The sequence below is a fragment of the Symphalangus syndactylus genome, chromosome 10 (assembly GCF_028878055.3).
Source record: "Symphalangus syndactylus isolate Jambi chromosome 10, NHGRI_mSymSyn1-v2.1_pri, whole genome shotgun sequence".
In the NCBI taxonomy this organism is placed as follows: Eukaryota; Metazoa; Chordata; class Mammalia; order Primates; family Hylobatidae; genus Symphalangus; species Symphalangus syndactylus.
The window spans coordinates 115,494,589-115,518,776 of NC_072432.2; the positions used below are offsets into that span (position 1 = coordinate 115,494,589).

General features: G+C 38.4%; 1 protein-coding gene and 1 pseudogene across 4 annotated transcripts in view; both read left to right on the forward strand.

The window, feature by feature from the left end:
- PPP3CC (protein phosphatase 3 catalytic subunit gamma) overlaps window positions 1–24,188 on the forward strand; it is a 108,480-nt gene that overhangs the window by 37,536 nt on the left and 46,756 nt on the right. The window lies entirely within an intron of this gene.
- LOC129491387 (transcription factor BTF3-like) lies at window positions 20,528–21,305 on the forward strand (annotated as a pseudogene).

The window sequence follows — 24,188 nt, forward strand, 5'->3', positions numbered from 1 at the left end:
AGGTCAAAAAACCAAACACCGCATGTTCTCACTCATAGGTGGGAATTGAACAATGAGAACACATGGACACAGGAAGGGGAACATCACACTCCGGGGACTGTTGTGGGGTAGGGGGAGGGGAGAGGGACAGCATTAGGAGATACACCTAATGCTAAATGACGAGTTAATGGGTGCAGCACACCAACGTGGCACATGGATACATATGTAACAAACCTGCACATTGTGCACATGTACCCTAAAACTTAAAGTACAATAATAGAAAGAAAAAAAAAAGATGATTTCCATTCTTCAGCAGAAGAAATTAAAATGAGAACTCTGGCAGAATTTATAAACTTTGTTACTTTCAAAATTAAAGTAGTAGAAATGTTTTCATTGATAGAACAGTTATTCCTTTTTTTTTTGAGACAGAGTCTCGCTCTGTCGCCCAGGCTGGAGTGCAGTGGCGCAATCTCGGCTCACTGCAAGCTCCGCCTCCTGGGTTCACGGCATTCTCCTGCCTCAGCCTCTCCGAGTAGCTGGGACTACAGGCGCCCGCCACCACGCCCGGCTAATTTTTTTTGTATTTTTAGTAGAGACGGGGTTTCACCGTGGTCTTGATCTCCTGACCTCGTGATCCGCCTGCCTCGGCCTCCCAAAGTGCTGGGATTACAAGCGTGAGCCACCGCGCCCGGCCCAGTTATTCCTTTTTTAAAACCAGTAGAAAATCTGACAAATAGGCTATATATTAATATTAACCCAATTTTACAAATAGTTAAATATTCACTAACTTTTCCTCTTGAAGATAGTATACAGGATTGTATAAAAATGACATAAATTGCTGTTCACCCTAAATGGGGTTTAGATTAGTTGACCTTAATTATAAGACCATAAGCTCCTGAGCTACAATTAACACTTAGATTAACTGCCAGTGCTAAATAAGCACTAAGCTTTTTGTAGGAATAATGTCTGGTACTGGTACACATAGTGAGCACTTAATAAATGTTTACCGAAGGGGAAAAATGAGATGTAGTTAATGAAAACTTATACTTTCCTTTTATATATTTTGAAAATGGCAAGATAGGAACATGGTTAGAATTAAATAGAAGCTTTTATGTGTAAAAGATAAAACTACTTTAGAACTTTACGCAAGGACTTGAGTACAGTGGAACCACAGCACATTTGTACTTAATGTTTATTGATTCAACTCTACATGCTGGCAAATAAAAGAGAAAAAAACTTTTGAAATAGTGTGGGTAATAGGATTTGTAATGTGACCAAGAATAACCATGAGCTGAGAAACTGAGTCTGCTTTCTGTCTTTGCTGTCTATAGTCCTGCCTGCCCTCTTTGTGTGAGAATCTCACTCTACTAAGTGTGTTTCTGGTGGTTAAAGGTTTGTTGTCATGCAGCCTGATTCCTAAATGCAAGTCAGCTCTCTCACCTGATGCCCAAGCAAAGGAGCAGCAGTTGCTCTATTGCTATAGAAAAAATAAGCAACAAAATGGATTTTTAGTTTTCAGTTAGATAGGCAATCTAAATTCATCAATCAGAAAAGTTCAATGTTGGCCGGGTGTGGTGGCTCATGCCTGTAATCCCAGCACTTTGGGAGGCCGAGGCAGGCAGATTACGAAGTTAGGAGATGGAGACCATCCTTGATAACACGGTGAAACCCCGTCTCTACTAAAAATACAAAAAATTAGCCGGGCGTGTTGGCAGGCACCTGTAGTCCCAGCTACTTGAGAGGCTGAGGCAGGAGAATGGCATGAACCTGGGAGGCGGAGCTTGCAGTGAGCCGAGATCGCGCCACTGCACTGCAGCCTGGGTGACAGAGCGAAACTGTGTCTTAAAAAAAAAAAAAAAAGTTCAATGTTAGTTGCCAGTGCACAAAATTCATTTAGTGTCAAATCTGAGGACAAAAGTTAAAGGTATAAACTGAGAAAATGGTAAAGCCCATTTTTCCTGCTGCTCAGTAAATGTCCAAGGTCTTTAAATAGGTACAGGGAATAGGTGGAGATCATCCTTGCGGACTGCATCATTGAAGAGCTTCCCTGTTACCATTCATATCATGCATGTTTCAGTAGACAGTAAGTCAAATGTATGGATGTGGGGCCGTGCGCAATGGTTCATGCCTGTAATCCCAGCACTTTGGCAGGCCGAGGTGGGTGGATCACCTGAGGTCAGGAGTTTGAGACCAGCCTGGCCAACATGGTGAAACCCCATCTCTACTAAAAATACAAAAATTTGCCAGGCATGGTGGTGGGCGCCTGTAATCCCAGCTACTTGGGGGGCTGAGGCAGGATAATTGTTTGAACCTGGGAGGCAGAGGTTGGAGTGGACTATTGTGCCACTGCACTCCAGCCTGGGTGACAGGGCAAGACGCTGTCTCAAAAAAAAAAAAAAAGAAAGTATGGATGTTAGAAAGACACATTGAGTTCAGTTTATTTCTTTCTGTTTTTGCTAGCATGAGAAGGTTTTAGACAGTAAAGATTAGAAGAATACAAAACTTACTGAATTTCTAATTAGCCATTTTGTCTGATTTTATTTTTTTAGAGATGGGGTCTTGCCATGTTGCCTAGGCTGGAGTGCAGTGGCTATACACAGGTGCGATCATTTCGTACCTCAGCCTTCAACTCCTGGATTCAAGCCATCCTCCCGCCTCAGCTTCCTGGGTATCTGGAACTATAGATGCACACCACTGTGCCTGGCTAGTCATTGTATTTAATAAAACAGCTTTTTAAAAATTTATTTATTTATTTATTTATTTATTTTTTTGAGACAGAGTTTCACTCTTGTTGCCCAGGCTAGAGTACAATGGCACGATCTCAGCTCACCGCAACCTCCACCTCCCAGGTTCAAGTGATTCTCCTGCCTCAGCCTCCCGAGTAGTTGGGATTACAGGCGCCTGCCACCACATCCGGCTAATTTTTTGTATTTTTAGTAGAGATGGGGTTTCACCATCTTGACCAGGCTGGTCTTGAACTGCTGACCTCGTGGTCCACCCACCTTGGCCTCCCAGAGTGCTAGGATTACAGGTGTGAGCCACTGCACCTGGCAATAAAACAACTTTTTTTTTTGAGACGGAGTCTTGCTCTGTTGCCCCGGCTAGAGTGCAGTAGTGCAATCTCGGCTCACTGCAACCTCTGTCTCCTGGGTTTTAAGCAATCCTCTGCCTCTGCCTCCCGAGTAGCTGGGATTACAGGTGCTTGCCACCACACCTGGCTAATTTTTTTGTATTTTTAGTAGAGATGGGGTTTCACCATCTTGGCCAGGCTGGTCTTGAACTCCTGAACTCGTGATCCACCCACCTTGGCCTTCCAAAGTGTTGGGATTACAGGCATGAGCCACCAAACAACTTTTTAATGATAAATTATTATGCCAAATTATCTTCTGATTAACACATATAACTTAAAATAGCTTTAAAATAGTTTTAATTCATTAATACATTCAATAAAGCACATAGAAAATATCACCAATGATTTTGTGCACATACATCATGTTCAGAATATTTTGTGTTATGCATTTTTTTCCTCACTCATCAATAAAGTTTCCTGAGTGCCAACTTTATGGCAGGCTATGAGAATAAAATAAATAATAAAATTTATGCTCTGTAAGAGCTTCCAGTCTAATAGAAAAAAATACACTTATGAATAGACTTTTGGTATAATATAAAATGTGCTTCTTGAATTAACAGTGTTTTTCATATTAGGACTTAGCACAGTGCCTAACACATAGTAGGCACACAGTTAATATATGTTGAATGAATGAATGTTAATAAATCATAGTTTGTATTTAGCTTTATCCTGTTAATTAGATGTTTGCTAACTTAAAGGGTTTTTTCTGCAATAACTTCAGAGATAAATGAATCAAAACTTTAAGGTGACAATGACATTTTATACCAGTGTTAAAACTGAAGTATGAGATCTATTGAGTGTTCATTGGAAGTCACTTATTTATAAACCACTCAGATTATAAGCCTCTATAGGCTATAGCTTGAAAAATAATTTTTTAATAAATATTCTTGATAGCCATGAGTGTGATGTTTTTGTTTAATAGATGAAAATAAGGTCATGGAATTCTTATTAAAATGTTTTGTTATAAATAATTTATTTTTTAATAGAAAAATTGGGAAATGCAGAATCTAGAAAACAAAAAACTTTCTACACATCAGAGATAATCACTGTTAATGCTTTATTTTACTTTCTTGCAGCCTTTTTTCTTCTTTTACATTTGTATATATTTTGTTTATAAGAAAATTGAGAGCATTTTGTATGCTCCTTGTCTGATCTTCTTTTTCCACTCAAGATTGTATGGAAAGCATTTTTCTGTATTGTTTTCTCCAGAAGTGTAGTGTCAAAGTCAAATAAAATAGAGACAAATCTCTGAAATTAAAACACTTTATCTGGGAAGAAAAAAGACCAGCCTGGCCAACATGGTGAAACCTCGTCTCTACTAAAAATACAAAAATTAGCCAGGTGTGGTGGTGGGCGCCTGTAATCCCAGCTACTTGGGAGGCTGAGGCAGGAGAATGGCTTGAGCCTGGGAGGTGGAGGTTGCAGTGAGCCCAGATCGCCCCACTGCACTCCAGCCTGGGTGACTGAGCGAGACTCTGTCTCAAAAAAAAAAAAAGAAAAGAAAAAGAAAAAAATGCAGTTTGGGGCATACACACAGACTGAGCGGTCTTTGGTATGTCTGAAGAAAAGAGAAGGTTAGATTTTATGAGAAAGAAAAATGTTATGTATTGCTGTTTGAGAAAGTTCATTGACACTAGTAAGGTTCTGGAGAGCTAACAAGTTTTACTTAATCTCATGTAATCAATTTATATTCTGCTTGATCTCCATTAGTAGTTTCATGAGTCCGTCAGTTTCTTTATTAGAGTTGTGGAAATTTTTATTTAGCCTATTGCACTTAATGTTATCAGCAACCTATATTTAAGAGTACTTGTTGAAGTCTTTTCCATGAATCTGATTGTGCATGTTTTTAGAGACAAAACAGTAACTGTGGATGACAAAAGCTTAGAACAGCCATGGTTAAAAATCTGATGAAAGTTTATGATTGATAAGGAATTTTGTTATTTCTATTATAGATAGCATTTTAGGATACAATAATCGAATTAAGACTGAAAACGTATTAGATTTTTATGAGTTATACAATTTTTGAAACATTTATATTAACAACATACCCATAAATGCAACTGAAAGAAGATCTAGTATCACCATTTAACAGTTTCTTACATAATTTACTAAACGAGCCTGATCATTTCATATTTCTGTAAGATGAGAGATATAGATCTTTTGAGCCTTTCCAGGAGCTGAACTGGAAAATCCCAAAGTTAATTTAATTTAATTTTATTTTTTTGAGACAGAGTCTCACTCTGTCACCCAGGCTGGAGTGCAGTAGTGCAATCTCAGCTCACTGCATCCTCTGCCTTCCAGGTTCACGTGATTCTCCTGCCTCAGCCTCCCAAGTAGCTGGGATTACAGCCCCCCACCACCATGCCCAGCTAATATTTGTATTTTTGATAGAGATGGAGTTTCACCATATTGGCCAGGCTGGTCTCGAACTCCTGATCTCAGGTGATCCACCTGCCTCACCTCCCAAAGTGCCAGGATTACAGGTGTGAGCCACTGCAGCCAGCCCCAAAGTTAATTTTAGGTCAAAAGTACTTAATTGAGGCTGGTCACAGTGGCTTAAGCCTGTAATCCCACTGCTTTGGGAGGCCTAGATGGGAGGCTCACCTGTGTCCAGGAGTTCAAGACCAGCCTGAGCAAGACCTTGTTTCTATAAAAATAAAAAACAAAAAAAGACTTAATTGAGGATTTGATTTTGGGGATGTTTGTCAAAGATGTCAAAGGGCTCAGAACATCTGATCGAAACAGAATCACACAGGTCACTATAAAATAATGGTCATTTGGCTGTGCGCAGTGGGCTCATGCCTGTAATCCCACACTTGGGGAGGCCGAGGCGGGTGGATCACCTGAGGTCAGGTGTTTGAGTCCAGCTTGGCCAACATGGTGAAACCTCGTCTGTACTAAAAATACAAAAAATTAGCCGGGCGTGGTGGCGGGTGCCTGTAATTCCAGCTACTCGGGAGGCTGAGGCAGGAGAATCACTTGAACCTGGGAGGCAGAGGTTGCAGTGAGCCAAGATCGTGCCACTGCACTGCAGCCTGGGCGACAAGAGCCAAACTCCGTCTCAAGAAAAATAAATAATAATAATAATAATAATAATAATAATATTCTTTCAGCCAGTGATAATCAAAAGATTTCCAAAGTAATACAGAAAGTTACATGGATGTGAAAACGTTAGCTTCCTTAAAGCTTAGTTTTCCTAAGTAATAAAATACCTAATAAGGGCAACACAGAAATTATCTTGATGAAATGTGAAAGTTTTGTTTCCTTTTTTTTTTAAAAAATACTTTAAATTCTGATATACATGTACAGAACATGCAGGTTTGTTACATAGGTATACATGTGCCATGGTGGTTTGCTGCATCCATCAACCTGTCATCTACATGAGGTACTTCTCCTAATGCTATCGCTCCCCTAGCCCCCCACCTGCCGACAGGCCCCAGTGTATGATGTTCCCCTCCCTGTGTTCTCATTGTTCAACTCCCATTTATGAGTGAGAACATGTGGTGTTTGGTTTTCTGTTCCTGTGTTAGTTTGTTGAGAATGATGGTTTCCAGCTTCATCCATGTCCCTGTAAAGACATGAACTCATCCTTTTTTATGGCTGCATAGTATTCCATGGTGTATATATGCCACACTTTCTCTATCCAGTCTATCAGTGATGGACATTTGGGCTGGTTCCAAGTCTTTACTATTGTGAATAGTGCTGCAGTAGACATACGTGTGCATGTGTCTTCATAGTAGAATGATTTATAATCCTTTGGGTATATACCCGGTAATGGGATTGCTGGGTCGAATGGTATTTCTGGTTCTAATCCTTGAGGAATTGCCCCACTGTCTTCCACAGTGGTTGAACTAATTTACACTCCCACCAACAGTGTAAAAGCGTTCCTATTTCTCCACATCATCTCCAGCATCTGTTGTTTCCTGACTTTTTAATGATTGCCATTCTAACTGGCATGAGATGGTATCGCATTGTGGTTTTGATTTGCATTTCTCTAATGAGCAGTGATGATGAGCTTTTTTTCATATATTTGTTGGCCACATAAATGTCTTCTTTTGAGAAGTATCTGTTTATATCCTTTGCCCACTTTTTGATGGGATTGTTTGTTTTTTCTTGTAAGTTTGGTTAAGTTCCTTATAGATTCTGGATATTAGCCTTAAGTTCCTTATAGATTCTGGATATTAGCCCTTTGTCAGATGGATAGATTGCAAAAATTTTCTCACATTCTGTAGGTTACCTGTTCACTCTGATGATAGTTTCTTTTGCAGTGCAGAAGCTCTTTAGCTTAATTAGATTCCATTTGTCAATATTGGCTTTTGTTGCCATTGCTTTTGGTGTTTTAGTCTTGAAGTCTTTGCCCATTCCTATGTCCTGAATGAAGCATATAAAAGTTTTGTTTCTTAAACAAGCTACCAAAAAGGTGAAGAAAAACCTTCTGTGGTATGGTCATTTCTTCTTATGTGATGTTCACTTACATAACCTGGAAATCAAACCTGATGAAAAGAGTACTTGAATTAATCAGACAGAGGAAGAATGTGCCCAAGATTATGAGTGTTGCAATTCAGCTACATCAAGAAAAGCCAAGATACATTAGAGGAAAACATTGCTTTTTTAGGCTTTTGAGATAAACCTCTTAGTGTCAGATCATAACAGTAGAGTTAGAATAGGAGAAAAAAAGTTATAGGAGCAGATGAAAAAGTTGGAGAGAGTCACCTTCTAGCCAAGCAAAAAAATATACTTTTTCAAGTGGAGAAAGAACAGAAGGCAATAATATATGACTTGCAATCATGTGCAGTGAAGGACAGCAGAATTTGAACTTCTGAGGTATACATCTGAAAAGTTTCGAAAAGAAACAGATTTCAGAATTAAGTATCAAAACCTCTTGCAGTTTTACTAAGAGAAATTCAATACTTTAAGAAAAGCCCTGTTCTACCATAGGAGACCAAATTTTTTAGTTTTTTATTAGTGTCTTTTTACTATCAAAGCTCAATCTTTAGCAAGACCATATGTCATTTTATTTTTTATTTTTTTATTTTTATTTATGTATTTATTTTGAGACGGAGTCTCGCTGTGTTGCCCAGGCTAGAGTGCAGTGGCGCAGTCTCGACTCACTGCAGTCTCCGCCTCCAGGGTTCACGCCGTTCTCCTGCCTCAGCCTCCTGAGTAGCTGGGACTACAGGCATGTGCCACCAAGCCTGGCTAATTTTTTGTATGTTTAGTAGAGACAAGGTTTTGCAGTGTTAGTCAGGATGGTCTCGATCTCCTGACCTTGTGATCTGCTTGCCTCGGCCTCCCAAAGTGCTGGGATTACAGGCGTGAGCCACTGCGTCCAGCCCCATATGTCATTTTATTTTAATTATAGCCAGCTTGATCACATACAAAATTCCATTTATAAATTCCATTTTCAGAAACCCTATTACAATTTCACTCAGACCATTAATGACATGCTTGGACTTTCTGCTTTGTCCTGTATCTCCTTTCTTAAATAGCCATTTTATTTTAGGATGAAAATTTGCCACATAAGATTCTTTGTCATACAAAATTATTCTATTTCTCAATAAAAAACACATTTTTATGCCTATCTTATAATTAAAAAAAAATTTTAAGAGATAGGGTCTTGCTCTGTCACCCAGACTGGAGTGCAGTGGTGCAATCATAGCTCACTATAACCCTGAACTCCTGGGCTCAAGCAATCCTCCTGCCTCAGCCACTCCAATTAGCTAGGACTACAGGTGTGTGCTACCACACTTGGGTAATTTTTTATTATTTTTTATTTTTTTAGAGATGGGTCTCACTGTGTTGTTCAGGCTGGCCTCGAACTTCTGGCCTCAGGATACTCTCCAACCTCAGCCTCCCAAAGTGCTAGGATTACAGGCATGTGCTACCACAGCCAGCTTTTATCAACAATTTTAAAAGCAATTAATTTATCAAAGATTTACTTAAGTCACGAGAACTGAAAAATCATTTGGGTTAATTACTACATATTTTATATGAGCACTCATTTACTTAAACCAATCAGAATAATTTTTTTTAGGGATTTCTGGCTGACTACATGACATTTGATTATGTAGACACAGCATACAACGTAGTATATATATATATATATAATATAAGCATATCTACACAGATATACATACTTATAAATAAATTCTTATGGCTTTTGTTTTAGAGTTTTGGTCATGAGATAGTAAAACACTCACCAATTTATAAAAAACACTTGGATCCAGATTATCTTTCTGACAAAATGGAATAAGGCCAAACTTAATGTTCTGTTTTAAAACAGGCAGTATTATAAGGGTTGTGAACTAAATTTTGAGTAAAGTAGTTTGAGTCAGTTACCAATAAACTGGATTCGACACAGAATAGTTAATTGTGGAAATATGACTGAATTATCTTCTAACAAGGTCTGTTCAGTATTTTATTGGTCTCAATTCTTTATCCTTGAAGCTAAAAGTGTTGCCATTCCTTTTACTATGGGCAGGCTATCTTTACATGGGAATTTCATTTTTGCAAAGGAAACAGCATGGAGATCAAAATGATTTTCTTTAATATCTGCTGGTTTTAAGTGTTTTACTTAAATGGTCAGTATGCCAGAATAGCTGAAGAGTTTTGAAAAAAGAGAGTTTAGTTTAGAAAAAGATAAGAGGAGGCAGAGGGGGAGGGGAAAGCTCGAGAGAGGAAAGTGTTTCAGCTAGCTTTGAGGCAATATTTTGTAGTGAGTCGTTCTTTGAGTCCTGAATCCTTTTTTTTAGCCTCAAAATATCAATGAGATATGCATATCTTATTTGGAGTATATTATTTTATAACTGTGGTCTTTTAGTTTAAAGAACAACAGACTGTTTGAATGATCCTTACGATGTTTGAACATGTTACCGGCTGGAATCCCAGAAAATATCTTGGCATGTCTTTGAATTTTGAGAGCCCATTTTATTGTGGGTGCTCTGGTTTAATCCCAAATACACAAAAACCGATTAAATGTAAGCACTGAATTTGCAAAGGCCAAATAAACGCAAGCACAGATGGGAAAATAAAGTACCCACTTACCAAGAAGGACAATAAGAAGCCTTCTCCAACTGAAAGAAAAGAGATCCTAAGGCCTCAACCCAAAGTGAAAAATCCCTTCCCTGAGACCCCACAGCCAGGGTCTACAAGGAGGAAAAGAGTCTTCGTTAATAGGAGATCTCTCAGCCAGATCAGATGGGAAGGGGAAAGACACCGTCCCATCCAAATCCCAAATAAAACAGAACTCAACCAAAATCGGGAGTTCAGACCAAGAATGACTCACTAAGGAAAAAGAGGCAACTTGCAGAAGCTGGTAGGGGAGGGGGTGGATTTCAGAGGTCCCCAGTGTGGCTACCTCATACTGTAGTTCCAGTGGCTGCTGATCTTCTCTGAGATGAGTCAGCCTTAGACTCATACTTGACCAAGTATGTCAAAGTCAAATGAAACATAGAGATGAATCTCTGAAATTAAGATGTTTTATTTGTGAAGAAAGAATTGCAATTTAGAGCATGCACGCAGACAGAATGGTATGTCCGAAGAACAAAGAGAAGGTTAGAGGTTTTATGAAAAAGAGAAATGTTACGTGTTGCTCTTTGAGAAAGTTCATTGGCACTAGTAAGGTTCTGGAGAGCTTGCCAGTTTTGATTGGTGAGTGATGGCAGTGGGTAAAATTAGCCTTAGAATTTCAGCAGATCATTTCAGTAGCCATTAGATAAAACTGGTTTCCAGTAATAGCAGGCAGTTTCGGCAGACGTGCTTGCAGAGAATTACATTTTTGGGGCAATGTTATATGTCCTGAGTGCTTCCCCCCCTGCCCTCTTGACTCTGTTTTAGTTGGGTATGACAGGAATAACCCAGTTCATATGATCAACTTTCACAGTAGTTAATGATATAAATACCTTAATTTATTTCACCATTCCTCTACTGTTGGAAAAATAGGTTTATAGCAGGTCATGCTACTGTGTACATTTTCCCTCTGTCTTCTTTACAAAAAAATCTCTATTTTATTCAGATAGATGGGATTGGGGTTGCAGGGAGAAGCTTTGATCTCAGGGAAGGAAGGCCCTTATCCCAGCCCCAGGGAATGAATTCTGAGTGGTCTGAACTAGTCAAGAGGGTCAATTTCCTGTCACTAATGATTGGTCTAGGGGTAAACACTGGATTTTCTTTTAACCAGTAATATATAAAGGGAACTCTGCTGGGTTTTTGTTTGTTTGCTTTTGGAAACACACTTTCTTGATGAAAAGACTATTGCAAGGTTGAAGCTTTTGGACCCCCATTCTACCATTTCATTTCATATGTGGATGTGTGTACTGTAGCAGCCATACTGTGACTATGAAGAGATGACATGACTAAGGAGGAAAAGCAGACCTGTGAATCGCAGATCACGGAGTTACGGAGGGCTTGGTTTCTTGGTGAAGATGTTGAGCTAGTACACCAAACCTGGACATCTCATCTCCAGATTTGATGTGTTTTTTTTTTTTTTTTTTTTTTTGAGACGGAGTCTCACTCTGTTGCCCAGGCTGGAGTACAGTGGCACCATCTTGGCTCACTGCAACCTCCACCTCCCAGGTTCAAGTGATCCTCCTACCTCAGCCTCCCGAGTAGCTGGGATTACAGGCATCACCATGCCTGGCTAATTTTTGTATTTTTAGTAGAGACTGGGTTTCACCGTTTTGGCCAGGCTAGTCTCAAACTCCTGACCTCAGGAGATCTGCCTGCCTCAGCCACCCAAAGTTCTGAGATTACAGGCATGAGCCACCGTGCCCGGCCCAGACTTTGTGCTTTACGAGGTATTTAAATATCTTACACAACAGCAAATTGGGTTCGATATCACTTGTATTTAAATGGTACAAACCCCAGAAAACGTTCAGCATGATAAGAACAGAAGACAACACTTCCAACCCCTTAAGGGCAGATTTGAAAAACCCACAGGTAACATTATATTAAATGGCATAAGATTGAATGCTTTTCTATTAAATCAGAGAAAAAAGTAGAATACCTGTTGTTACTCTTTTAATTCAGCTCTAAGTCAATGCAGGAAAGTAAGAAAAATAAATAAAGTATTGAAAAGATTGAAAAGAAAGAATTGAAGCTGTCTTTATTCACAGATAATGACTGTGTATGGTAACAATCCTAGAAATCTACAAAAATCTACCAGAACTAATCAGTGAGTGGTAGTGTTGCAGAATGTAAGCTCTCAACATAAGTGGTCTTTTGTATTTCTGTATATTAGCAATGAGCATTTGGAAAATGAAATAATATAAGTTCATTTAAAGTAACATCTAAATACATGTTGTGCTTATAAGTAAATTCAACAGACTGGGCACCATGGCTCACACCTGTAATCTCAGCACTTTGGGAGGCCAAGGTGGGCAGATCATGAGGTCAGGAGATTGAGACCATCATGCCTAACACAGTGAAACCCCATCTCTACTAAAAATACAAAAAAATTAGCTGGGTGTGGTGGCATGTGCCTGTAGTCCCAGGTACCTGGGAGGCTGAGGCAGGAGGATCACTTGAACCTGGGAGGCAGAGGTTACAGTGAGCTGAGATCGCATCACTGCACTCCAGCTTGGGTAACCGAGCAAGACTCTGTCTCAAAAAAAAAAAAAAAAAGGAAAGTCAACAAAATTTATGTAAGGCCAGTACACCAAAAACTACAAAAAATTGCTTTGAGAAATTATGAAAGAACTAAATTAGTGGGGAGATAAACCTTGTCATGGATCAGAAGAGTTTTTATGTTTAAAAAGTCAGTTCTTCGTAAATTGATCTCCAGATCCAATGCAATTCTAATAAAAATTCCAACCGGCATTTTGGTAGAAATTTACAAGCTGATTCTACCATTTATATGGTAATGTCAATGACCAAGAATAATCAAAGAGCAATATTATAAAAGAATAATGGTGAATGAATTCACTACCTATTTCCAGAATTACTCTATAGCTATGAAAATCAAGATCATGCGTTTTGGTGAAAAAAAAAAAAAGAATATATATCGGTGGAAGAGAAGACAGAATCCAGAAATAGATACTCACATATATGTCTAATGATTCTTAGGACATATATATATGTATACACACCCACACACACACACACAAACACATACATGTATGTGTGTGTATATATGTGTATATATATATATATTCACCGTTTTGAAGATTGTCATCTCCAAATAGGGAACATACACACACACACACATATATATATATATATAAATATTGCAGTCTGATAAGATAAACAGCACAATGAAACAATTTCTCAAAAGACTTGAATAGATACTTCAGAAAAGAAGATACATGAATGGTCAATTAGCATAGGAAAAGATGCTCCACTGTTTGGTCATCAGGGAGATCAGTGCAACAATGAGATACCAGTACATATCCATGAGAATGGCTAAAATTAAAAAGGTTAAAAATAGCACATGTTGGTGAGGATATAAAGCACTTGGAAGTCTTATACTTGTAGGAATGAAAAATGGTATGGCTTCTTTGAAAATCTAACAGTTTCTTAAAGGTTAAACATACACAAATCAGATAGACAGTCATTCCATTCCTAGGAATTTACAGACTATGTCTGCACAATAATCTGTATGTGTGTTTCCAGACCAAACTGAGGGGCGGGCTGCTATTTCTCGTGGCTCAGTAACAAGACCCAGATGAACTCGGGAGGAAGAGAGTTTTTACTTCTGCAACTGGTTACAGGGAAATGGCCTGGAAATTATCACCAGATCAACTCAAAATTACAAAGTTTTCCTGAGCTTATGTACCTTCTAAGCTGTATGTGTATGTGGAAGTGTGCATTCATCTAAATACATAAGTGATTAACTTCTTTTAATCTATAACTAAGTCTGAGTCCTGAAGACCTTCCTCTGGAACCTCAGTAAATTCACTCAATCTAAAGGGGTCTAGGTGCTGGGGGCCCTTTTCTTGTCTCCTGCTAAATCACAGAGGTTTGGGGAGTTCCTTCAGACCTGCAATAAACTTGTTTGTGGAGGCCTGGGGAGTTTCTTCAGACCACTAATAAAACTCGTTTAATACTAAATTAAAAAAATAATAATAAAAATAAAATGGTACAAGGTTGTTTTCCAATTATTTCCATTCTGCACATTGCTAAAGTTAACATCTTTTTGAATATATCCGTGATGGCGTTTCAGATACTTAGATCAGTTTCTCACACATGAAGTAACTGATCAAAGAGTAGAACATTTTTAATACTTCTGCCACTGATAAAACAGAATAGTAAAGTTTTATTTTTCTTTGAGCCTTTTGATGTTCCCTCTTTATTTGTACCTATTACAAAGTGCTGGCTGGGCGCCGTGGCTCACCCCAGTAATCCTAGCACTTTGGGAGGCCAAGGAGGGAGGGTCACCTGAGGTCAGGAGTTCGAGACCAGCCTGGACGACATGGTGAAACCCTGTCTCTACTAAAAATACAACAAATTAACCAGGCTTGGTGGCGTGTGCTTGTAGTCCCAGCTACTCAGGAGGCTGAGGCAGGAGAATCGCGTGAACCCTGGTGGCAGAGATTGCAGTGAGCCTAGATCATGCCACTGCATTCTGGCCTAGGTGACTGAGTGAGACTCCGTCTAAAGAGAATAAAAATAAAAACAAAGTGCTTCCTCTTCCTCTGTGAGAGAGGAAGCTAAATTTTAGTTTTCTTTAATTGATTTTGTGAGAAAAGAAAAGATTAACGGGAACATTTTCAGCAAAGATATAGTGTATTAAATGCACAGAAGCCGCCAAAGAGAAAAATGTTATCAGATGAGCAGGTGATATAAATGTTATTAGATGACCAATTGATGAACAGGTATTGACACATAGAAATGATTCTGGAGGCAGAGTAAAAATTCTGTTCACATAGAAGGAAAAAGTAATTGAGTGGTTGAACAGATCTCTTGATAATCATGACCTTGCAATTGAATTATACAAGACAATTGTACAGTTGCATCCTGATATATAAAATAAGGAAATAAAACTTGAAATTGGAGGCCAAGAAGCACATCACCAAATGACATTGTACTATGGGTGGATTGTGCCTTTATATATCTCATTACCTCAAAAAGATGAGTTAGACGGCACAAATATATACCCAGATAAATCAAAAGATATATTGTGTTCTTGGTTGGGAAAGGTAGGTATAGAAAAGAGAAGTGCATTCTAAATTTATATAGTGATGTAATATAATTTTTCCTTGGAATATTTTGTGAAAATTGGTATCTTGGTAATGAAATTTAACCCCTCAAAAGACTAAAGCCACATAAGATTATTTATTTATATGTGTCTACATGTTTAAGCTTTATGATTATTTTGCAATGTCTGTTTCAAAATGTGTATATGCTTTAATGCAACAATTCTATTTTTCAGAACCTATGCTTTAGATGCACTCATAATTACGTACAATGGTGTTTGAATTGTTTGTCACAATGACTGAAAGTTTCTTTTGGCATTTGATAAACAGGTTTCAGGGATACAAAATACCTTGCAATGTGTAGGAGATTCCTAAACAACGAAGAATGAATGATTCTCAGATTGTCAACAATGCCTGTGTTAGATTCTGGGGATCTAACATGGAGACGCACAAGCAAAGTCCTTTACTGTATTTTCTAGTGAGAGGGACGGCATCATATATTTGTTTACCATCCATGGGAACCAAATCAGAGGAAGGAGCTAAAGCGGGACAGAAGCAGCTAACTTAGATGGAGTGATCAGGGCAGGTTCTTTTGAAGAGGCAATTGTTGAACAGAATGACCTGCAGGAACAAGCTGTGCATAGATCAGGGGAACTACATTCCAGGCAGAGGTACAACCAGTGTAAAAGCTTACAGGCAGAAGCAAGTCTAGGGCAGTCCATGTATAGTAATGAGGCTATCGAGGCTAGACAGAATAATGAGTAAGGGAGAGATGGAAGAGGTGCAGAGAGTGGGGCAGGTAGATGACGTCAGGCCTAGTAAACCATGTCAGTGCATTTGGCTTTTATTCTGAATGTGCTAGGAAGTTATTGGAGGAATTTTTTTTTTTTTGAGCAGGGGAGTGACGTATTCACATTTATGTTTTAAAACAATTACTTTGACTGTTAGAAGGTCAATTGACTTTTGGAGCCCAAAAGCAGGTGCAGGGAGACCAGTGAGGATTTAATCTAGTAATATAGGTAAGAGATGTCAGTAATTAGATTAGGCATACTGAGAAACATTTGGATTCAGGATTTTGAAGTCTTTCCTTTTTGAGGAGGTGGGAAAGTCTCAGTTGAATTGATTGAGCTCCTCAGGTCATGGCACATTTCTCACCAGTCTTTGCAAAGTCCCTCTTTTTTGTTTTATTCTTTTTGTCCTTATCTGTGATCTCTGAGTTCCTTACTCCCTCTCCCCAGTATACACATGCTTCTACTGTATTTAATATATGATTCAGAATACATCTAATATATATGAATGAATGATTCTCAGATTGTCAACAGTGCCTGTGTTAGATTCTGGGGATCTAACATGGAGATGCACAAGCAAAGTCCTTTACTGTATTTTCTAGTGAGAGGGACAGCATATATATATATAAAATAAGTATATATTATATATTATATATAATAAGTATATAGTATATATTATATATAATAAGTATATAGTATATATCATATATAATAAGTATATAGTATATATCATATATAATAAGTATATAGTATATATCATATATAATAAGTATATAGTATATATTATATATAAGTATATAGTATATATTATATATAAGTATATAGTATATATTATATATAAGTATATAGTATATATTATATATAAGTATATAGTATATATTATATATAATAAGTATATAGTATGTATTATATATAATAAGTATATAGTATGTATTATATATAAGTATATAGTATATATTATATATAATATGTATATAGTATATATAATAAGTATATATTATATATTATATATAAGTATATATTATATATAGTAAGTATATGTTATATATTATATATAATAAGTATATATTATATATTATATATATAATAAATAAATAAATATATATATTCACTAATTTGAGATGGAGTCTTGCTCTGTCTCCCAGGCTGGAGTGCAGTGGCACGATCTCGGCTCACTGCAACCTCCGCCTCCCAGGTTCAAGCAATTCTCCTGCCTCAGCCTCACTAGTAACTGGGATTACAGGCACATGCTACCACGCCCAGCAATTTTTTTTTGTATTTTTAGTAGAGACGGGGTTTCACCATGTTAGCCAGGGTGGTCTGGATCTCCTGACCTCGTGATCCACCCACCTCAGCCTCCCGAAGTGCTGGGATTACAGGCGTGAGCTGCCATGCCGAGCCAATACATCTAATATATTAATTTTTTAATATATAGAGCTTTTATGGATAAAATATTTTAGTTTTGCATAAATGATATGGTGCTGTCCAGTGGTCCTGAAATGTTAGCGTACATCATTATTACCTGGAAAGCTTGTGCAAACACAGGTTGCAGGGCCCTGACCCTGTTTCTGACTCATCAGGCGTGGGGTGGAACCTGGCAATCTATATTCTGTCGGGTTCCCAGGTGATGCTGTTTACCACACTTTGAGATGAATGTGACTATACTTTGAGAACCACTGTTGTAGTGCTATTTATACTGTTGACTTTTTTCACTTACCACTGTTTTTATATATATATATATATATATATTTTTTTTTTATTATACTTTAAGTTATAGGGTACATGTGCACAACGTGCAGGTTTGTTACATATGTATACATGTGCCATGTTGGTGTGCTGCACCCATTAACTCATCATTTACCATTAGGTATATCTCCTAATGCTATCCCTCCTGCCTCCCTCCACCCCACATCCCGGTGTGTGATGTTCCCCTAACTGTGTCCAAGTGTTCTCATTGTTCAGTTCCCACCTATGAGTGAGAACATGCGGTGGCTGGTCTTTTTGTCCTTGCGATAGTTTGCTGAGAATGATGGTTTCCAGCTTCATTCATGTCCCTACAAAGGACATGAACTCATCATTTTTTATGGCTACGTATTATTCCATGGTGTATATGTGCCACATTTTCTTAATCCAGTCTATCATTGATGGACATTTGGGTTGGTTCCAAGTCTTTGCTATTGTGAATAGTGCCACCATAAACATACATGTGCATGTGTCTTTATAGCAGCATGACTTATAATCCTTTGGGTATATTAATGGGATGAGATGTATCCAGGTTACTACTATACTTGCCTCTAGTTGATTGCTTTCTGCCTGCTGTATAGAATTTCACAGTATTTATCTATGACACTTTAGTTCTCCCTTCTGCTTGGTGGACACCTAGTTTACCTCCAATTTCTTTCTAAAATGAACACTGCTATGATGAACACCCTCATATAAATCTACCATGATTTAATGTCTCTAGGGTTTATGAACAAAATGGGATTGCCAGGAGAAAGGGTGTATGCATTCATACTTGAACTGAGCATTGATTGCCAGATGGCTCTTCAGAATGGCTGTGCAAGTCTCTATTCCTACCAGCAGCACTGAAGAATTCCTATTTCCTCACATCCCTCCTTCCAGAATATGATTTTATCTCGTATTATAATACTTGCCAATATAATGGGTATAAAGTAGTATTCTACTGTTTTAATTAATGTTTCTGTGATTACTAATGAAATTAAGCATCTCATATGCCAGCCATTCAGCTCTTGCACTCACTCTTAGGAGTTTCTTATATGACCTTTCAGAGATAAGTTAAACATATACAATCATATTTGCAAATCTAATGAAAAAATAGTGTAATTGTCACTATACATTGCCCTTTAAGTGCTGCTTTATCTGAGTCCCACAGATTTGGACATGTGTTGCTTTCATTATCATTCAGTATTTTATATTTTAAGAATTCTTGGCTGGGCGCGGTGGCTCACGCCTGTAATCCCAGCACTTTGGGAGGCCGAGGCGGGTGGATCACAAGGTCAGGAGATCGAGACCATCCTGGCTAACACGGTGAAACCCCGTCTGTACTAAAAAACAAAAAATTAGCTGGGCGTGGTGGCGGGCGCCTGTAGTCCCAGCTACTCGGGAAGCTGAGGCAGGAGAATGGTGTAAACCCGGGAGGCGGAGCTTGCAGTGAGCCGAGATCACGCCATTGCACTCCAGCCTGGGCAACAGAGCGAGACTCTGTCTCAAAAAAAAAAAAAAAAAAAAAAAGAATTCTCTTTAACCCTAAAATAATGAAGTAGTATGTTTTTTCTTTCCAGTCGTATGGGATTTTTTTAGAGCTAGTATTTTGTTATTATTGATTTAATGTAATTTGATTAAATAAAATTATTGGAATAATACTCATTCTTTGAAATTTATTGAGACTCCTTGTGGTATAATACAGAGTAGATTTTTGTGATTTTCCCATATATACTTAGAAAGAATGTGTATTCTCTACTTGTTGAGCTGTTCTTTATAACTTTGACTATTTTTGTCTCCTTGAACTATCAGTTACTTTCAGCAGTGTGTCAAAATTTCCAACTACCATTACAGTGTCATGCATCATTTAATAAGGAGGGTACATTCTGAGAAATGAGTGCCGATTTTGCTGTTGTGAAATCATCATAAAGTGTACTTACATAAACCTAGATGGTATAGCCTGCTACACACCTAGGCTATATGGTATAGCCTGTTGCTCCCAGGCTACAAACCTGTACAGCATGTTATTGTGCTGAATACTGTAGGCAATTGTAACACAAGGGTAATTCTATTGTGTGTCTAAACATATCTAGACGTAGAAAAGATACAGTAAAAAAAAAAAAAAGATAAAAAATGGGATACCGTGAGCCGGGCGCGGTGGCTCAAGCCTGTAATCCCAGCACTTTGGGAGGCCGAGGCGGGCGGATCACGAGGTCAGGAGATCGAGACCATCCTGGCTAACATGGTGAAACCCCGTCTCTACTAAAAATACAAAAAATTAGCCGGGCGTGTTGGCGGGCGCCTGTAGTCCCAGCTACTCGGGAGGCTGAGGCAGGAGAATGGCGTGAACCCGGGAGGCGGAGCTTGCAGTGAGCCGAGATCGCGCCACTGCACTCCAGCCTGGGGGACAAAGAAAGACTCCGTCTCAAAAAAAAAAAAAAAAAAAAAAAAATGGGATACCGGTATAAAGTACTTATCATGAATGGATTGTACAAGACTGGAAGTTGCTGTGGGTGAATCAGTGAATGATGAGTGAATGTGAAGGCCTAAGACATTGCTGTATACTACCAGATACTTTATAAACACTGTACACTTGTGCTATACTAAATTTATTAAAAAATATTTTTCCTTCTTCAATAATAAATTAACCTTAGCTTACTGTAACTTTTTACTTTATAAGACTTTTAATTTTGAGCTGCCATCTTGCATCCCCATGTGTGTCCACCTAATCTCAGCTGGTGGTCCACCCAAGACCCCCGAGCACCAACCCTAGCCCCCCACGTGGCCCCTTATCCACTCCAAGAAGATGAAACAAACAATTATGAGCCAGGAAAAACTTGCCAAACTGCAGGCACAAGTGTGCATTGGTGGGAAAGGAATGGCTCGCAGAAAGAAGAAGGTGGTTCATAGAACAGCCACAGCAGATGATAAAAAAACTTCAGTTCTCCTTAAAGAAGTTAGAGGTAAACAATATCTCTGGTATTGAAGAGGTGAATATGTTTACAAACCAGGGAACAGTGATCCACTTTAACAACAGAGATGGCAGCAAACACTTTCACCATTACAGGCCATGCTGAGACAAAGCAGCTGATGGAAATGCTACCCAGCATCTTAAACCAGCTTGGTGCAGACTGACTAGTTTAAGGAGACTGGCTGAAGCTCTGCCCAAACAGTCTGTGAATAGAAAAGCACCACTTGCTACTGGAGAGGATGACGATGAAGTTCCAGATCTTGTGGAGAATTTTGATGAGGCTTCCAAGAATGAGGCAAACTGAATTGAGTCAACTTCTGAAGATAAAACTTGAAGAAGTTACTGGGAGCTGCTATTTTATATTATGACTGCTTTTTAAGAAATTTTTGTTTATGGATCTGATAAAATCTAGATCTGTAATATTTTTAAGCCCAAGCTCCTTGGACACTGCAGCTCTTTTCAGTTTTTGCTTATACACAATTCATTCTTTGCAGCTAATTAAGCTGAAGAATCCTGGGAATCAAGTTTGAAACAAAGGTTAATAAAGTTCTTTGCCTAGTATACAAAAAAAAAAGAAAGATTTTTAATTTTTTTAACTTTTTGACTCTTGTAATACCACTTAGCTTACAAGTGGTATTATGAGTGTATGTGAAGGCCTAAGACTTATGCAGCTGTACAAAAATATTTTTTCCTTATATTCTTATTCTATAAGCTTTATTAAAACTTTTTTTACTTTTAAAATTTTTTGGTAAGAATGAAGACACACACACGTGCGCATGCGCACGCATCTAGGCCTACAGAGGGTCAGGATCATCAATATCGCTGTCTTTCACCTCCACATCTTGTCCCACTGGAAGGCCTTCGGGGCAGTAACAGTCATGGAGCTGTCATGTCGTATAACAGTGCCTTCTGCTAGAATCCCTCCTGAAGGACCTGCCTGAGGATGTTTTACAATGAGCCTTTTTCTTTTGTAAATAGAAGGAACAAACTTGAAAATAATTATTAAAAGCATAGTATAGTAAATACACAAACCAGTACCATTTATTATGATCAGGTATTATGTACTGTACATAATTGTATGTGCTATACTTTTATACGACTGGCAGTGCAGTAGGTTTTTTACATCAGTATCACCACAAATATGTAAGTAATGCCTGCATGTAGACATTATGATGGCTACATCACTAGGATGTAGGAATTTTTCAGTTCCATTTTAATTTTATGGGACCATTGTCCTGTATGTGGTGTGTTGTTGACTATAACAGCATTACGTGGTGCATGACTATATTGATTTATCTGTTTCTCAACATAGGCCTCTGTATTAGTTCTTTTTCATGCTGCTGATAAAGACATACCCAAAATTGGGAACAAAAAGAGGTTTAATTGGACTTAACAGATCCGCATGGCTGGGGAGGCCTCAGAATCATGGCGGGAGACAAAAGGCAAAAGGTACTTCTTACATGGTGGTGGCAAGAATGAGGAAGAAGCAGAAGGGGAAACCCCTGATAAACCCATCAGATCTCATGAGACTTTTTCACTGTTACAAGAATAGCACAGGAAAGACCAGCCCCCATGATTCAGTTACTGTCCCCTGGGTGTGGGAATTCTGGTAGCTACAATTCAATTTGAGATTTGGCTGGGGAAACTGCCAAACCATATCAGCTTCTTAATTTTTGCTTGTGTTTTGAGGCCATGAAATATATACAGAATATTTCGTAATTGGTGATACAATTGATTATCATCATTCATGGGTTCTGTATTTACGGATTTGCCTATGTCTCCTTACTAAAATTGATTTGTAACCTCAAAATCAATACAGTGCTTTTGTGGTCACTAGTAGACATGTGGAGAGTGATCTACTACTTTTGAGTCTCCCAACGCACATGTTGCCACCTCAGACCAAATAAGGCCACACTCTCCCTTCTTGTTTTAAACAAGTATTCTTTTCATAGTCTATTTGGTGCTTGAATGCCTGCTGTAGGTAACCAATCTCTTTAGTTTCTGGTTTATCTTTCCTGCATTTTTTATGTACAAAGTAGATACATACGTATGAATTTCATATATCTTCTTCTTTATTATATAGAGGGTGGCATACTACAGCTACTCTTGCACTTTTTATTTTTTTTAAGAGACAGAGTCTCACTCTGTCACCAAAGTTGGAGTGCAGTGGCACGATCATGATCATAGCTCACTACAGCCTCAAACTCCTCGCCTCAAGGGATCCTCCTGCCTCAGCCTCCTGAATAGCTGGGACTACAGGCTACCACCATATCTGGCTAATTTTTAAATGTTTTGTAGAGATAGGGTCTTGCTGTATTGCACAGGTTGTTCTTACTCCTGGTCTCAAGCGATCCTCCTGCCTTAGCCTCCTAAAGCACTGGGATTGCATTTGTGAGCCATTGTGCCCAGCCATACTTTGCTTTTTTCATCTAAAAATATATCCTGGAAATAACTCTAAATCAGTTTATAGAGATCTTTCTCATCCTTGTGCTTTATTGTATGAGCACATCATAGCTTAGCCTCTCTCCTGTGTATGGTCATTTAGGTTGTTCCTAATATTTTACTATTACACACATGCTACAGCCTTGTGCATATTTATTTTCATATTGTTGGAAGTGTATCTTCAGGGTAGATTCCTAGAAGTGGGTCAAAAGTTAAATGAATGTGTAGTTTTGTCAGTTTGGCCAAATTTTTTTTTACTATGCAAATTATTATTATTATTATTATTATTATTATTATTGTTATTATTTTTGGGATGAGTTTCACTGTCACCCAGGCTGGAGTGCAGTGGCGTGATCTCGGCTTACTGCAACCTCTACCTCCCAGGTTAAAGCGAGTCTCCTGCCTCAGCCTCCCGAGTAGCTGGGATTACAGGCACCTGCCACCACGCCTAGCAAATGTTTGTATTTTTAATAGAGAAGAGGTTTTACCATGTTGGCCAGGCTGGTCCCAAGCTCCTGACTTCAGGTGATCTGCCTGCCTCAGCCTCCCAAAGTGCTGGGATTGCAAGCGTGAGCCACCGTGCCTGGCCTATTTTCATTTTTGTGTGGTCAGATTTACCCATCTTTTATTTTATTGCCTCTGGATTTTTAGTCATTATTTACACAGTTCTTACCTACACCAATTTTGACCTATACACCAGGCTTAAGAAGAACTCACTCATGTTTTCTTCTAGAACTTGTGTGGTTCTTCCTTTTTACATTTAGATTGCTCATCCTTTTGTTGCTTATTGTACCTTGTGTGAGATGTGGATCTAACTTTTATCTTTTTTTTTTTAAATGGCAACTACTTGTCCCAGAGCCATTTATTTAAAAGTTCATCATTATTACTGTGATTTGAGATGCCACCTTTATTATTTACCAAATTTTTATAGGTACTTTTGCACATTTCTTGTTAAATTTATTCCTATGTCTTTAGGCCTCTTTGTTGCTGTTACAAATGGGGATTTCTCCACCATGATGTTCTGT